This window comes from Drosophila eugracilis, unplaced genomic scaffold, assembly GCF_018153835.1.
Source record: "Drosophila eugracilis isolate 14026-0451.02 unplaced genomic scaffold, ASM1815383v1 contig_1622, whole genome shotgun sequence".
NCBI classification, from domain to species: Eukaryota; Metazoa; Arthropoda; class Insecta; order Diptera; family Drosophilidae; genus Drosophila; species Drosophila eugracilis.
The window spans coordinates 72589-87504 of NW_024572449.1; the positions used below are offsets into that span (position 1 = coordinate 72589).

A 14916-nucleotide genomic window follows, 5' to 3' on the forward strand; every position below is an offset into this window, starting at 1 on the left:
TATATTGGTTCAAAAAATCGGTGAAGAGGTTTCCCGAAAATTCTGCACCCTGGTCAAAGACAATTTTTTTTGGTAGGCCAAAGGTACTGAAAAATCTTGATAGTGCTGCTATTACTTTAATTGAATTTCTATTAGTTAACTGGTATGGGTGGTTTTCCACCGAAGTAATTTAGGGTTTTGGCCCTTTAGGTTTTCCAACCAGACTAACGGCTTGTGGTCGGTCACTATTTTGAATCGGCGCCCGAAAAGGTAGGCTCTAAAGTGTCCCACAGACCAGACGATTGCAAGCATCTCTTTCTCTATTGTAGAATATCTGATTTCGGTGTCAGATAATGTTCTACTGGCAAATGAGATAGGCCTATCGTTGGTGTTTGGACCTTGGGATAATACTGCGCCTATGGCGTAGTTACTCGCGTCTGTGGTTAGAGTGAACGGTTTCGAAAAGTCTGGATAAACTAAGATTGGGTCATTGCACAGGAGATTTTTAGAATGAGCCACTGCTTCTTTAAATTCTTCGTCTATCACTATTGATTTTTTTCCTTTGAGTTGTCTAGTTAATGGCTTGGTTATTGCAGCGAAGTCTTTTATAAACTTTCTGTAATAACCCAATAAGCCCAAGAAAGACTTAATTTCCCTAACAGTTTTTGGGCAGGGAAAATTCTGAATTGCTTGAATTTTATCGGGATTAGGTTTTACCCCCTCTTGGGTAACAATGTGTCCTAAAAAGTCGATTTCCTTCCTTAGGAAATTGCACTTTGCGGGCTGTATTTTCAGATTCGCTGTTTGTAATTTAGTGAATACTGATTTGATGTCTATCATGTGACTTTGCAGTGAAGGGGAAAATATGATAATGTCGTCAAGATAGACAAGGCAGACTTTTCCTATTAGATCTCCTAGTACGTTATCCATAACGCGTTGAAATGTCGCAGGTGCGTTTTTGAGGCCGAAAGGCATTCTCGTGAACTCGTAATGTCCATTCTCGACGGTAAACGCCGTTTTATTTGCGTCGCGAGGATTCATCTCGATTTGATGAAAACATAATATTTTGTTGAAGCATCTTCGAAATTTTTTTCCTAACTTCTTCCTTGTGTATGAAAGGGTATCTGTACGATTTTGTGTGTATGGGGACGTCGTCTACTGTAGGGATCGAGTGTTTGACAACATTCGAAAAAGTGAGTTGGTTATCTTCGATATAAAAGAGTTTTTTGAATTGTTTGCATAGTTTAAGTAGGTTTTGCGTTTCTTCGCTATTTAAGTGTCCCGTTTGGATGTCTAATTTTGCCTGTGTGTCTGTGGGTTGTAGGGTTTCCCCTGAGACCATGCAGTACAAGTACTCATAATCCTTTATAGGAGTTAATTCGGCTTTTAATGGTTCCTCTAGGAACAATGTTTGGTCATAGTCCGATGTGTTGCAGACTTCAAAATGCGCGAAGCCATCTAGTGCAGTATACGAGGTGTGTTCAAAAAGTAAGGTGACTCTTCAAATTTCGCGAATTTCAAATTTTTCGATTATCGATTTTTTTGTTTTGTTATATTGGTACACTCTTCCCTAACATCTGTACCAAGTTTCAATGGAACATCCTCTTTTGTTTGGTTGTGAGAGGCGTAAAGTTACAAGTTATTTTGCGAGCTCGGCGATATTTTGCTATCGAAAAATATGGATCAAAGGATTTGGATTTTTTGGCCAAAAACAACACCACAATAATGCCTCAGCCACCATATTCAACGGATTTGGCCCCATGTGACTTTTTCTTGTTCCCAAAACTGAAGATAATCGAAAAATTTGAAAAATTTGAAATTTGAAAAGTCACCTTACTTTTTGAACACAACTCGTATAACTTCTAAAAGGTTTCGATAATCGAAAAATTTGAAATTCGCGAAATTTGAAGAGTCACCTTACTTTTTGAACACTCCTCGTATAGTCCCCCCGTGATTGATAAGTCATTATTTAGGGTTGTGGTTTCGAACAAGAAATCCCCTTCCATTATTGTTGTATCTACCGGGTTTATGCTTGTTAGGATTGGTAGAGAAGCCTGTTTCATTTCTAGGACAGAGTCCGCTATGTTTATTTTTGCGTCAAAGCAAGTTAGGAAGTCCATGCCCAAGGAGACCATTAAAATGTGGGAAGTCAAATAAAAAGAATTTTGGTTCTTTTGCTGAGTTAAATTGTTCAAAGATAATTGAGTCTACGTATTCTTCAATTTGGAAATTGTTGAGAACAGTATGAATGCTAATAGGAGTGTTTAGTTTTTTAATGTGGGTTTTTGAAACTAAAGCTGGTTTTATGAAAGAATAAGTCGAACCGGTATCTATGAGAAATTTGTGTAGGTTGGTTGCAAGAAATTTTGAGGACAAAAGAACATAAGGTAAAGATTTTCCATGAGACTTTTTGTTTAAGAAACCGACGGGTTGTCCGAGGCTTCTTGTGAAAAATTTGCGCCATCGTTGACGTTGCAGGAAGCAGTAGGGGTGTTGTCGTTCGATCTTGAATTACCCCGGAATGGGTTTTGGGTTCTAGATGAATGATTTTCTTGACGATTTTGGGATGATTGTCGCGTCTCGTTTCTTTTAGTGTTGTTGTTATCTGATTGTTTATGGTCTTGGTCGTAACGTTGGTATGGGCGGTTACGTTCGCCGGAATTTCCGCGGTGGCGATAGCTTTGTTGGTCATTAGAGTTTCCGCGGCGATTATTATTTTGACGGTCATTAGAATCCTCGCGGTAGCGATTATTCTGTTGCCCGTTAGAGTTTTGGTAATAAAAATTCTGTTCTATTTGTGCCAATTCGTAAGCCTTTTCTATAGATTCTGGGTTTCGTGATCTAATTATTGTTCTTAGTTGACCGTTTAATCCGATTATAAATGCATTAAGGCAGATGTCGGAGTAAAGGGCGTGTTTTTCTGTGGTGTTCTGGTCACCTCGGCTTGAGTCGTTATTCAATGATACCAATTAGCCTCTCAATTTTGCTATTGCGAAGAATAACTTATGAATGGAGAGTCCGCTTGGTAAGGTTTGAATTTCGCGTATTAATATAGCTTCCGTCTTCTTGCTAGTGTAAAGTCGTTTAGGATTTGCTTTGATTTCATCCCAGATGAGTGGTGTACCACACAGGGTCAATGCATCGTGTGCCTTGCCTTTTACTCTATTCCTAACAGCTCTGAGGATCAATTGTCCATACGCTGTCTGATCTACGGAACGGATGAGTATAAGCAATTCTTCAACGCTAGTAATAAAAGTTTCCAGGTTATCGGAGGGGCCTTCGTAAGTTGGCAAATGTTGTACAAACGCTAATATATCTTTCGGACTCAAATTGGTGTTGACGATAGTCAAGGAGTTGCTAACTGTGGGGCTGATGGAACCCGAAGCATTACCAGAGTCTAATTGGCTCATGTTGGGATTAGAAGGTTGATTAATTTGGTCGTGCTGCTCTTCTTCTTCAAGTACACTTAGGTCTGACAAACTGCCCTTACTTCTTAAGCCTATCCTTCTACTAGCTGCGCTAACCTTTTTTAACATTTAGTTAACTTCCGTATGTTATAAGGATGTATCTTAATATGTAATTACAGTGTAATATGTTTATATCTTATTATTAATATGTTTGGTATTGTGTAAATGTTACTTGTTATAATTGGTTGTAGTGTATTTTCCCGTTGGTATCTACTTCCTGTGTCGTGTTCTTAGTATGGACTGTAATAAATATATATATGTATAGAGTTAGTGATTTGTTTAAAACTTGGTGATATAATTTACTATAGGCAAGTGAACGTATGGCGACTAAAAGAAAGAGGTGAATATTTCCAAGCGAGGTATAATGGCGTAATTATTTGGATCCAATTTCCCGCTCAGTGTACAGTTGGAGATATTTATTTATTTGCAAAGCCACATCAAACGAAAACTGCTGATGCAACGACTCCAGTTCAAGAGAGAGAAGAAAAAAAAATGTATTTCAGCTACGTGATCCCGGTGCCTTATCAGCGTTTGATGTGCACATATTCGGTCACGAATTTTTTTTTTGCAATTTTTAAATATTTTGCAGTTTGTGAAAAGAATAAAAATTTCATTGATGACGTGGTCCCGGTGCCTTATCAGCGTTAAATGTGCACATATTCGGTCACGAAAAAAATTTTTATGCAATTTTTAAATATTTTGCTTTATGTAAAAACTGTGTATTTGTTAATTATGTGATCCCGGTGCATTATCAGCGTTTGATGTGCACATATTCGGTCACATATTTTAATAATTTTAAATATTTTACAGTTTATGTAAAAATTGTGTATTCATCGATTATGTGGTCCCGGTGCATTATCAGCGTTTGATGTGCACATATTCGGTCACAAATTTTAATAATTTTTAAATATTTTACAGTTTATGTAAAAATTGTGTACTCATCGATTATGTGGTCCCGGTGCATTATCAGCGTTTGATGTGCACATATTCGGTCACAAATTTTAATAATTTTTAAATATTTTACAGTTTATGTAAAAATTGTGAACTCATCGATTATGTGGTCCCGGTGCATTATCAGCGTTTGATGTGCACATATTCGGTCACAAATCTGTATGAGTTCTCCTTTGCATTTGGTTGTGTATGTGTGATTTTATGTATTAGTCATTTTATTATTAATTTTTTTGAATGCGAACCCGGTGTCTTATCAACGTTTGATGTACACATATTCGGTCGCAACTATTGTGAACACTAACACTTGTACACTTTGCATGAATTTGGTTCGTCACTTTTCTTTCTTTAATTATTATTATTCTTTTTTTTTTTTTTTTTTTTTTATAATTAATTAATTCATTCTATTTTCCTTTCATTTTTCCTCTTAATTTTTGTCACCACTTGTTCGCTTACCTATCTTACAGGTATAGAATGATCAGGAGCTGGAGCATTTTGCGATCTCCTAGTCCGAATCCGGCTGCGGCCAGTTATGGTATATATATGTGTATATATACTGGATAGAGTCCGATGAGTCCCAATATATATATGTCCGATGAGTTTCAATATATATGTCCGATGAGTTTCAATTTATAACAGAACTTCAATGAAAAGAGCCTTCTTCGTCTCTGGTGCAAATTATAATAAATCTTTATTCGTATGCCAAACTGAAAGTAACTTGTGGAGTACAAAGGAGTGAAATGGAAATGGAATGGTGTGATTGGGAATATGCCTATCTAGCAGATTCGAGTGAGAATCTGCATAGATAGCAGATTTAGTGTAGCTGATATGCTGGTTTGTTATTTCCGCTGGCTTCCAAACTCAGCGTTATTAGTTGGTGCTCGGGTTAATGGCCATTCGTCCAAGCCGCTGGGGTTTGGGGGGCGGCGACGTGTCCGCAACAATGTGTGCGGTAACTCGCGCGCTGGATGAAGCGACAAACATAGGCAAGGACTCGTAGTGCCTTGTCAAGTATGGAGCAACGTTCAAGGAGATCTTCGGGGGGCGCCTTCGCGACATGGACCTTGACTGCTCGCTTCTCGAGTTCAGTCACGGGGGCCTCGTTGCCTTGAGTGAGCCACTCGCTGCGAGGCCCTCGCAGCCAGCCAGGCTCGTGCCACCACAACTGGTTATCCGCAAAGTCTTGGAGAGCTACGCCTCGGCTGGCGAGGTCCGCAGGGTTCTGCTCGGAGCGGACATGTGCCCATTTCTGCACGTCGGTGAACTGGGCGATCATGGCTACCCGGTTGGCCACGAACGTTGTCCACTGACACGCTGGCTTCTGCAGCCATGCGAGGACAATAGTCGAGTCCATCCAACAGTATGGGGCAAATGCGGGTCCTGGCATCTTTGGCAGAACGGCGGTGGCCATTTCCGACAGCAACAAGGCGCCGCACAGCTCTAACGGAGAGAGCGACACCGTTTTAACTGGGGCCACTCGAGCCTTTGCCGTCAGCAGGTTCACTATGACCGCAGACCCAACCTCGATACGGACGTTAATTGCTGCGCCGTACGCCTTCTCTGAAGCGTCGCAGAACCCGTGATGCTCGACCCTTAGGTGTGGTCGGAACGCGACCTATCGAGGAACACGAATCTGATCGAGCACCGAGTAATTCTCCAGGAAGTCAACCCATCGCTGACAGAAATCTTGAGGGAGGGCGTCGTCCCACCCCAGATCCAGAAGCCAAATGTCCTGCATGAACATTTTTGCCGGACAATGAAAGGAGCGAGCCAACCTGCTGGATCGAACAATTTGGCAATTTGGGAGAGGACTTGGCGCTTCGTGAAGGACGAGCCGGAAGTCAACTCTGGCGGAACCAAAAAACTCATCGCTCGTCGCTTTCCAGCGCACGCCGAGTGTCTTGGCCGTGCTCTCTGTATCGATGTCGAGGAAATCAGCACGAAGGAGGTGGTCGCTCGGAATGTCGGCCAGGATCGCCATGCTATTCGACGTCCATTTCCTCAGTGGAAACCCTGCTGACTCTAGGGCGCCCTTTAGCTCCCAAATCACCACTTGGGCTTCGGTTTTGGAGTCTGCCCCCGCGAGAACGTCATCAACGTACATAAAATGCCGGATAATTTCGCTTGCCTGCGGGTACTTCAACTCTTCGTCGTCAGCGAGCTGCTGCAGGACACGGATCGCTAGGAACGGGGCACAATTGACACCGAAGGTAACCGGTTTTAATTCGTTGTCGCGGATCTCACCATGGGGATTGCGAAACAAAATACGTTGGAGCGGAGTATGCTTGGGGTCTATCCAAATTTGCCGATACATCTTCTCGATGTCGGCGTTGAAGACAAACCTTAAGTATCGCCACTTTAGGATTTGAATCGTCAGGTCGGATTGTAAGACCGGGCCCGCGTAAAGAATGTCGTTCAGACTGGTCCCGTTTGCGGACGGGCTCGAAGCATTGAAGACTACCCGCACCTTGGTGGTCGTGCTTTCGGGCTTGAAGACGGAATGATGTGGGAGGTAGTAGGTAGCGGAACTGCTCGTGGGAGAGACCTCGGTCATGTGGCCTAAGTCGATGTATTCCTAGATTACCGAGTCATAGCGGGCCTTAATGGGCGGATCCCTCTTCAGGCGCTTCTCATTACGTAGGAACTGAGCAAGAGCAAAGGACCGTGAAGCCGACAGCTCGGAACCCTTCTGCTCGGGGTCGCGTAAGGGGAGCGTCACAACGTACTTGCCTCGTCGTCTGGACAAAATTGTGCTCGCAAACTGAATCCGATTCCGAATTAATCTGTGTGGGCACATCCTCCACGTCCCAAAATTTGGTGAGGAGCTGATCCAGCGAGTCACCGAGGCTACGGGCAACTCGTGTGGAAAAAACGGACACGCTGCGAGGGTTGGATGGAGATAATGGGCCTGTCAGCACCCATCCAAAAATGGTTTCCTGACCGAGGAGAATGGACGGAAGAATGTCAGCTCCTATTAACACATCGACTTGGGAGCTTTCAAAGAAGTTGGGGTCCGCCAGGGGAATGTCGGGCAGCCCCTTGAGACGATCCCGCGGAATCGGATATGATGGCAGATTTCCTGCCAACTGCGGAAGAACGTAAGCCGCAGTCTCTAATTGCAACCCGGGTCTAGACGGCGACCGAATGGAGAAATGGCACAATTTAGTAGACTGTGCGGAAATGGTCTGATTAAGACCGGACACTTGGGCTTGAATAGTCTTGAAGGGAAGCTTGACAAGGTTGAACAGTTTTTCAGTTATGAACGTCGCTTCGGACCCTGATTCTATCAGTGCTCGTGCCTGGAAACTGCACCCCAGATGGCACACGTTGATAAGGGCAGTGCCCAGTAGGACGGCTCCAGACCCTGAGGCGAAGCACACCTGCACATCCGACTGATCCTCTGAGCCATTTGTGCTTCTGGCAGTTTGTGCGGGTCGAGCCCTTGCTGGAGTCGGCGGACTTGGAGCGGTAGCGAACGGATTGCCGCGGTGCAGGAGGGTGTGGTGTCGGCTGTGGCATGTGAAGCAGGTATGGGCGCTCGTGCAGTCTCGCTGCTGGTGCTCTCGGGCAAAACAGTTCAAGCATAACTGCTTCCTCTTAATGTAGTCGGAGCGCCCGTCCACGTTCATTTCTAGGAAACGCGGACATAAGCGGATCTCTTTTGGCCCGGAGCCACTCGAGTCTCGTACGAATTGAGCCTCCGTGCAGGGCCAGTAGGAAGTCCCGACCTTGGCGGAGATTGCCCGGAGCCACTAGGCCTGACGTCGTCGATGGCCTCCAGAGTGCGATGGTGCTCTGTCAGGAAGTTATCTAATTCCTTCCATGTTGGAATTTCGGCCTTATTATGTACGGATTGCTCCCACATAGAAAGTGTGACCTTGGGGAGCTTCAAGGAAATCATTAAAACCAGGAGAAAATCCCATGCCTCAACATTGATGGCGGAGATTTCTAGGGCTGTCAGACAACTCTGAATGGTGGCTTGCAGTTCCCTCAACGCGACCCCGGACTCTTGAGAAATAGCCTGGAGGTTGAAAAGGATCATTAATTGGCTATTGACAATTAGCCGCCGGTTCTCAATACGGTCTGTGAGGCTTTGCCACGCTGCGACAAACCCCTCATGGGTAAGCGGAGCCTTAGCAACAATGGCGGATTTGTGTCGTCTCCCGTGGGCATTCTCAAAAGTCAATTCGCTGGTCAGCGCTTGTCGACTGACTTGCGCAATAGGGGCCTCGTTCGAAGCGGTGGCCGGTCACACTAAAGTGATAAGAACGGTGAGATCGCGGATGGATTGCGATCACAAGGAACTAGTGGGCTTTAGCGGCGCCGATTTCGAAAGGAAGATCGTGTGCGGCACAAATCGAATGTGAAAACAAAACTTCAGGAACCAAACAACCCAGAAGTAGACGAGGTTTGGTGAGATTGTATGCGGATGTTGCCTAATGCGGAGTGGAAGCTGCGCTAAAGGCACGGAGAATGGACAAGTACCTTTCGTAAGTCACCCCCAAAGGAAAAAAACAGCACCAACAAAAACACAACACGGCTACTGAGGCGGCGAGGTTGAGAACTTAGGCGACACAATCACGGATTTGCAGTGAAATGGCGTTTTTTTTTTTTTTTTAAAAACAGATTTTATTTCAGTTAAATTTTGTCACGTATTTATTCCCTTAAATTGGAGGCAGAAAATATATGGCATGCATGCAAGTATGTATATATGTAAGTATACGTATGCTCGTAAAGCCTAGGTTGGCACAGTGGACTGTGGACTGTATAAATGGAGGAACTGAAAGCTGTGTGGTGTAAAAAAAAACACTGATTGGAAAAAAAAATATTACGCCAGCGGCGGACTGTTAAATGAATTTAGGAATTTTTGGAAATAAATCACACCGGCTGGCCAATATTAATTATGCTTTATTTTTGTCACCACACAATTTCACAAAGTATGTATATATGTAAGTATATGTATGCACGTGAGGTCTAGGTTGGCACAGTGGACTGTGGACTGTATAAATGGAGGAACTGAAAGCTGTGTGGTGTAAAAAAAAACACTGATTGGAAAAAAAATATTACGCCAGCGGCGGACTGTTAAATGAATTTAGGAATTTTTGGAAATACGAGGTGTGTTCAAAAAGTAAGGTGACTCTTCAAATTTGGATTTAAATTTTTCGATTATCGATTTTTTGTTTTGTTATATTGGTACACTCTCCTAACATCTGTCCAGTTTCAATGGAACATCCTCTTTTGTTTGGTTGTGGAGGCGTAAGTTACAAGTTATTTTGCGAGCTCGGCGTTTTTGTATCGAAAAATATGGATCAAAGGATTTGGATTTTTGGCCAAAAACAACACCACAATAATGCCTCAGCCACCATATTGGTTTGGCCCCATGTGACTTTTCTTGTTCAAAACTGAAGATAATCGAAAAATTTGAAATTTGAATTGAAAGTCACCCTTTTTGACACAACTCATAACTCTAAAGGTTTCGATAATCGAAAAATTTGAAATTCGCGAAATTTGAAGAGTCACCTTACTTTTTGAACACACCTCGTAAATCACACCGGCTGGCCAATATTAATTATGCTTTATTTTTGTCACCACACAATTTCACAAAGTATGTATATATGTAAGTATATGTATGCACGTGAGGTCTAGGTTGGCACAGTGGACTGTGGACTGTTTAAATGGAGGAAGAGAAAGCTGTGTGGTGTAAAAAAAAAACACTGATTGGGAAAACAATATTACGCCACCGGCGGACTGTTAAATGAATTTAGGAAATTTTTTGGAAATAAATCACACCGGCTGGCCAATATTAATTATGCCTTATTTTTCACACCACACAATTTCACTGTTTACTTGGTCAATTTTACGCGGCTTAATTGCACCAAAAAAAAAAGAAAATGTATGGTTGTATGTGTGTATATTATATGTATGCACATATGCCTCGACCGTTGGCAAGCGAATAGCGGAATAGCAAATAACGGGGAAGCCGAAAACGGCGAGGAATATGGCGGCACACAAAACGGAGTCGGATGGAAAAATTGGCAGAATATGAAGACGAAGAAGAGTAGAATATCTCACACTGCCGTTGTGTCGGAAAACTCGGACTTGGAGTTGACACGGAAGGAAAACAAAATCTTGCAGCAGTGTAAACGAAATTTAATGTTCGTACCACTGCTGATGGATGCGCTCTTCATCGCGGATGCGCTCTTCAGCGCGGATGCGTTCTTCAGCGCGGATGCGCTCTTTAGCGTGGATGCGCTCTTCAGCGCGTATGCGATCTTCACGCGCTCTTCTTCGGCGGCACAATGGCCCCTCACCTGAACAATATTTATAAAAAATTTAAAGATTATGGTATTGAAAAATCGTTTAAAATTAAAAGCAATAACAATACTCTTCAAGTGGAAATAACCAGTACTCGGGAGCCGGTTTACTTTAATAAGGAAAGATCAATTGGCCAACTTTTTGGTTTTGATAAAAGAGTTTTAGAGCCTCACCCAACAAAAACATATCTATCGGATCAGACTGTCAATATTTACAAATTAATACTGTTCGTTTTGAATCTAACATAATTAGTGGTTCACGGTATTACTGTTCCTCCTGCCTATAAAATGAATGTGACACCAATCAACTGTGATGAAATAAGCACACTCTCCATACGCATCGTGGATCAAAACGGAGATTTGGTAAATTTACGTGGTGAAAACGTTTCGATTCGGTTGCATATTCGCATGATAGAATGATTATTTATAATAAAAGACCTGGTTCATACACTCAACCAAGCATTACTAATTGTAAAGCTATAGAAAGAGGATCTACTCAAAAAAGAAGTTCACTTACTTTAAAAAATAAATTATTTGTATTGTATTATTTGAAGCATAGAGGCTTCAAAGTTAAAAATTAATAAAAATATTCTGGAGGAAAAAAATGAACGAAATTTTAAATGTTCGAGAAAAAGTTTACTCGGATGTGAGTATTTCGAAAAAAGACTTTCATACCTATTCATCTTATAATCAAACATTTAAACCAAACGATGAGATTCGAATTACTATCCAAACTCAAGACTTGTATGTGCTCCCTCATGAAAGTTACCTCAACTTTCAAGGAATTATTAGACAAGATACAACAGTCAACTTTTTTTAAAAATAATAGTATTGCTTACTTCTTGGATGAAATCAAGTACGAAATAAATGGATGCGAGAGTGTTAGAACCCAATTTGTCGGTATGACAACTACTCTAAAAATTTTTTTATCACTTGATAACCTCCAAAGTCAAAATCTATCAAATTTTTGATGGAGTGGTGGAGATGACTTTTCTACTAGTCCTTACTTTAACTTTTCTTTCCCATTAAAAAATTTATTGGGGTTTGCTGAAGATTATAAAAAGGTTTTGTTGAATTGTAAACATGAACTTCTGCTAATGCTAACTAAAAACTTAGATGATGTCTTTGAAAAAAAGTGATTGGAACAAACATTTAAATTAGAAATGACCAATATAAGTTTGAAAATTCCTTTTGTGACACCTAGTGACATTGCAAAAATTAAGATGTATGATATTATTAAAAGAGGTGTAAACCTACCTATTGCATTTCGTAGTTGGGACTCCTACGTTAACCCGAAATTAGGACAAGGAATACACCACTGTTGGAATGTTAAACTTTCAGCAAATAGGAAGAGGCCTAGGCTTGCAATAATTGGATTTACACTGAAGGGAAAACTTGTCACAAATAATTTATCAAACTAAAAGGTTCATTTAAATTCTGACTTATACCCATATGATAATTTAAATGTCGACTTCAATAAGAATCAGTTTGCTCGCCTTTATGAAATGTATTCAAGATTTCAATCTAGTTACTACAATCGTGAGTCACAACCATTTTTAACACCATCGGAATTTAAAATGAAAGCTCCAATTATCGTAATTGATCTATCATATCAAAATGAAACAGTAAAATCTGGTCCTATGGACGTGAGAGTTTCAACTGAACTGAAGACTCCAAGTGACAAAAATACCCAAGCTTATTGCCTACTCATACACTATCGATTAGTCGAATATAATCCAATAAACGTATTAGTACAACGAGTTGTTTGATATTGTTTAAAAATGATTAAAGATATTATATCAATTGATATTCAAGGTTTTTGACAATAAAAATAAATTTATTCTTAAAGAAATTGGAATAGTAGTTGAAAAGGAACCAAACTTGAATTATAATTTTTTATATAGAACCACCATATGATTTCACTTTATTAAATACAAAATCTCAAACCACTTCAAACTGGTTAAAATAAGCATCATAACATTTGTTGGAACGATGGAGGCGAAAGTTTTGCGCAAACGCGAAGATATCTTAAGGCAATAACTATAGGAAAACAAATTATCTGTACGGGAATGGAAAAGAAACGTTTTCTACAAACGTTTTTTGGAAACCACCATTTGATTAATGTTGAGGACATACATTGTCCGTCATTAAACCGGTTTAGAGGAAACAGATTTCCCTATTGTAAAAATCATGTCAAAGGTGGTGTTTGTGCTTTGAGCAATGCATACAAAATTATACATTTTTTTAAAAGTAGTTCAAAATAAATGAAACATATCTATTTGCATTCAATTAATTTGAAGTTGAGACCACTTGTGACAAGACCTGTTTCACAAAAAAATATAATATTAATTGTCGACGATCAAAACATTGTTATCGATAGTTAAGTCAGTATTAAGAGGAAATTTAGTATTTTTTAAGTTATCCGATTTTTGGCCCATTGAAGTACGGGCTTATTAATCCCGTTTATGTGAATGCCGCCGGAAATTGCCCTTTTCGTTGTCTTGTGAATTGTAGGAGGGCACACTGCCGTAAGAAGAGGATGAATAAAACCGCTCCGTCCCGTTCCGTACGCCATGGCCATAGGCCTTTGAAGTTCACCTTTCTTTGGACCTACGCGTGGGAGGGAGCCGTTTAAGGCAACTCCGCACTTCACAAGACGACATCTTTTATTCGCAGTGTGGGGAGACTGCAATGGCAACTTGCGCTGGAGGACGGCTTGACGACCAGCTAGAGAGTTGCCAGGAGCGCACGGAGCGCATTTCCCGTACCAGCAGAGGAGTCGCAGCCAGCGACATAGACGGCGCAAGGAGCGCCAAACACTGAGTACGGCCAGCGACACGGAGACGCTGCCGGCGTCAGTTCAGGAGACGCAGCCAGCGTCAGGTTAGGAAGCGGAAGGAGCGCCAAGCACCAGCAGTCAGGAGGCGCAAGGAGCGCCGAGCATCAGCGGTAGCAGCCAGACGGCACAGGTCCGCCATTTTGGAGCGCTAGGGCAGCGCCATATTTGGACCATATCTATTTGGAGATGCAGCGTTCCCCCAGAAGGAGTTCCCGGCTGAACGGAGGGGAAGCCACCCCTACAACAACGCAGCAGCCAGCGAGTAGTGCAGCAGAAAACCGGCCAGGGGTTAACATAACCACGGCGGCGGCCATTTCTCGCCCAGCCACTAGAGCGACTACAGTAGCGTCTCAACCAAGGAGTACTGTAACAGCAGCTGGGAGCACAGAGCCGGAGGTGGGCCAGCCATCCACGGCGTACCTTTTGGATAGGATCACGGCGTTGGAGAATGAGCTGATGCAGGTTAGAGCCATGAACACAACGAGCACCGCCAATTGCGCGCCAATCGCAGTTGGCCCAAGCGCAAATGGCGCCAACAGAGGAGCATTGGGGCGGCCGCCATCTTGGCGCGGGCCGCCATTAGTCACATCGAACGGTGAGGCCCCAACTAACGGGGTCGGGCCGGTCCCACATAGCGGTGTCGGTGCGAGCAGTGCGGCCTACACGCTGCCGCCATCTTGGAGTGGACCACCGTTACTAACGACTAGCAACCCACTGTGTGCTACACGTGCTGCGCAGACAGCGCATGGATTCATGCTACCGGGCGGGAGCATCCACAACGTGGCAACTGCATCGCCATTTGTGGGATCCTACGCCTCGATGACACCGATTGGAACCCAAGGAGCGAATGGGCCAAGGAGGCTCCCGGACTTGCCTATATTTGGAGGGCAGCCCGAGGATTGGCCCATCTTTAATTGTGCATTTGTGGAGACGACCCAAGCGTACAACTGCACGGACCTGGAGAACAACCAGAGGCTGTTGAAGGCGCTGAAAGATGAAGCACGCGAGACAGTGAAGTCGCTGCTGATTCACCCTGCGAACGTCAGAGCCGTGATGGAGCAGTTGCGCTTTAGGTTTGGCCGACCGAAGCAGCTTATACGCAACCAGCTGAACAGCGTGCGAGAGTGCCGCCGATTACGGAGCAGAACCTGGCGAGGATCGTTCCCTTCGCAAATAGAGTGAGTAACGTCACGGCCTTCTTGCAGTCGGCGAAGGCGGAGCAACATCAGGGCGACGAAGGGCGAAGAAGGCCGGAACAGCGAGGTGGCTTCAGGCGCCACAACGGAGGAAACCAGATGTCAGCTGTTTCCAGACGCAGCCCGGAAAGGAGGTCTTCGCCACGAGGTGGTTACAGGGACCACGAGAGGAG

At 43.0% G+C, this 14916-nt stretch overlaps 1 pseudogene; it reads right to left on the reverse strand.

Moving 5' to 3' along the window:
• Nucleotides 1-12846, reverse strand: part of LOC121530468 — a 30176-nt pseudogene extending 17330 nt beyond the window's left edge.
• Nucleotides 12847-14916: the final 2070 nt, after the last annotated feature.